This window comes from Alosa pseudoharengus, unplaced genomic scaffold (genome assembly GCF_046254945.1).
Source record: "Alosa pseudoharengus isolate Yale_2024_CS ecotype anadromous, Long Island Sound unplaced genomic scaffold, YU_APseudo_1.1 YU_APseudo_1.1_scf_15, whole genome shotgun sequence".
Classification (NCBI taxonomy): Eukaryota; Metazoa; Chordata; class Actinopteri; order Clupeiformes; family Clupeidae; genus Alosa; species Alosa pseudoharengus.
The window spans coordinates 40,517,667-40,520,449 of NW_027468620.1; the positions used below are offsets into that span (position 1 = coordinate 40,517,667).

At 53.6% G+C, this 2,783-nt stretch overlaps 1 long non-coding RNA gene across 1 annotated transcript; it reads left to right on the forward strand.

Moving 5' to 3' along the window:
• Nucleotides 1-1,545: 1,545 nt before the first annotated feature.
• Nucleotides 1,546-1,975, forward strand: LOC143124711 (uncharacterized). The gene is made up of 2 exons (XR_012987076.1): nt 1,546-1,706; nt 1,813-1,975. It is a non-coding gene; the product is annotated as an uncharacterized LOC143124711 (long non-coding RNA).
• The last annotated feature ends 808 nt before the right edge of the window (nt 1,976-2,783 follow it).

The window sequence follows — 2,783 nt, forward strand, 5'->3', positions numbered from 1 at the left end:
AGCCCCCAGCCGGATTGCTGCAGCCCCTGCCTGTGCCCACACGTCCCTGGTCTCACATCGCCCTTGACTTTGTCACGGGGCTGCCCCCTTCAAGTGGCATGACCGTCATTCTCACCATAGTTGACCGATTCAGCAAGATGGCACACTTCGTTCCCCTCCCCAAGCTCCCAACCGCCAAGGAGACCGCCCAGGTGGTCCTGGAACACGTCTTCCGGATCCACGGACTGCCAAGGGATGTAGTTTCTGACCGTGGCCCACAATTCTCCTCCGCCTTTTGGAAGGAGTTCTGTCACCTGCTGGGAGCCACAGTCAGTCTGACTTCCGGATTCCATCCCCAATCCAATGGGCAATCAGAGCGGGCAAATCAGGAGCTCGAGAAGGCACTGCGATGCATGACATCCCGCAACCCCCACTCCTGGTCGCAGCAATTGACATGGGTGGAGTACGCACACAATTCCCTGACCTGCTCTGCCATCGGTATGTCCCCCTTCCAATGTGTCTATGGATACCAGCCTCCTCTATTCGCCAGCCAGGAGGGGGAGGTTACTTGCCCATCTGCACTTGCTTTTGCCCGTCGATGTCGCCGCACCTGGTCACAAGCCCGAGCCACACTCCTCAGATCCGTTGCCAGCTACACTACCGGGGCCAACCGTCGGAGAACTCCTGCTCCCACCTACCATGTTGGTCAAAGGGTATGGTTGTCATCAAAGGACCTGCCACTCAGGGTGGAGTCGCGAAAGCTGGCACCTCGGTTCCTTGGCCCATTCCCTATCGTAAGAGTGATTAGTCCAACTGCTGTCCGGCTCCAACTGCCTAATTCCATGAGGGTGCACCCCACTTTCCATGTGTCCAAGATTAAGCCCATTCATGAGAGTCCGCTGGTCCCTGCTGCGCCTTCTCCTCCTCCTCCACGGCTCGTCGATGGTGGTCTGGTTTACACCGTCCGCCGCCTGCTTCGGTCCAGACGGAGGGGTAGGGGTCTCCAGTACCTCGTTGACTGGGAGGGCTATGGACCTGAGGAAAGGACCTGGGTGCCGGCTTGTCGGATTGTGGATCGGACCCTCATCACCGCCTTCCACCAACGGAATCCTGATCAACCTGCAATCCGTAGGGGCCGCCCCAGAGGGGTCCCTAACCGTCCTGCCCGCTCGGCTTCCTGTCCTGTGCCTGACCCTGTTTCGGGACCTGTCCCGTCTCCCGACCACGACCCTCCGGCTTCCTCCGAGGATGAGGACGTTCACTCGGACCGTTCGGAGGAGTTCTAGCCCTCCGCCGGCTCCCCTCCTCCCACCCGGCATGGTGCTGCTCTTGGGACTTCTGGGGCCGTCCCTTGGGGGGGGGGTTCTGTCATGAGCCCTCTCACTCCACCGGGTTACCACCTTAATTGGTTTCCATTATCTTCCACTCTGCTCACCACTCTCTCTACTCAGCCTAACTAGCTCCACCTGTCTCTGCTCTGCTCTGCTCTAATTACTCTGCCAGCTGCGCTGCATTACCCACTAACCTCTCCCAGTATGTAAAGCCCTGTCTTTCAGCTCTCCTTTGTCAGATCGTCTGCAAAGCTCACACCCGGAACCTGTTTGCTCGCGCTTCTGGCTGACTCTTGTTTTGTGACCACGGACCTGCCTGAATCTTGGCTACTCTTCTGCCCCTGAAAACCAGACCTGCTTTCTGCTGTAACGACTCCTGACTACTCTTCAATCCCGGTAACTCTGACCAGCCTTCTGCCTTGCTACTACGAATTTTGGATTTCCCTTGAACTGTATTTCTGCCTCGTTTCATCCGCCCTGTTGTATCTGTGTTCCCCCCCAGGACTTCCGGACCACCCACCACCGGCATCACAGGACGCTTCGCTGCCACTGGGGGGGGGGACAGACACAGCACGTTCCCGGCTACCCCTGGAACCCCTGGAGCCTTCATTCACTCCCTACTTCCCTTTTCCCTTAAGTTTAATAAACTTTCTGGTGTGACGCAATTGTGGTCCTCTGGTCGTCTGTCTGAACCGTGACACATGATGAGTTTCCTCCCTGGATGCTTCTTAAGTTCAAAGATGACCTGTAATAACTGTTCTCGAAACATGTCAATCTTATAAGAGCTGGGCCTGTACAACACAGCAGCAATCAAATTTGCATGAGGTATTTCAAAATACAGACATTCCAAATTGCATCTTTCTGGAATTGACACCTGCACATCAATGTTTTCTGAACAATACAGACCAACTCCACCTCTTTGTTGTTGTTTCAGCGCTGCAAAGGCTGGCTCGGAGTCATCGTAACAGTTTCCTCTCGGATTATGTTTGAAGACGTATCCTGGAAGTTGTGGCTCTTCTTCAGTGTCTATATTGAGCCACGTCTCTGTTAAGCAAATACAATCAGCGTTCATGAGGGCTTTGTGGGATTGAACATCCTGAATGTGAGCATTCAAACTCTGCACATTGTGAAGTGCTACTGTGCACACAGGGTTCATGTTGGATGAAACAGACATTCCAAAGTTAAACTTAGGCAAGCTTTTCATAGCCGAATCTACTTTATCACAAAATATGGCAGATTCTTTGAAGTCCTCAATTATCAGCCCACCGAGAGTTCTCACACGACTCAATGCAACATATGCTTGCCCTGGAGCAAAGATCTTCTTGAGTGATACAACAGCCCTTTCAACAGTAAGCCCTTGACATTTATGTACAGTTACTGACCAGGCCAGGCTAATCGGCAGTTGCCTTCGTACTCCACCATTATTAGCCACTTGTTCCTCTTGCACTTCCACTATCGTTGAACGTTCAGAAA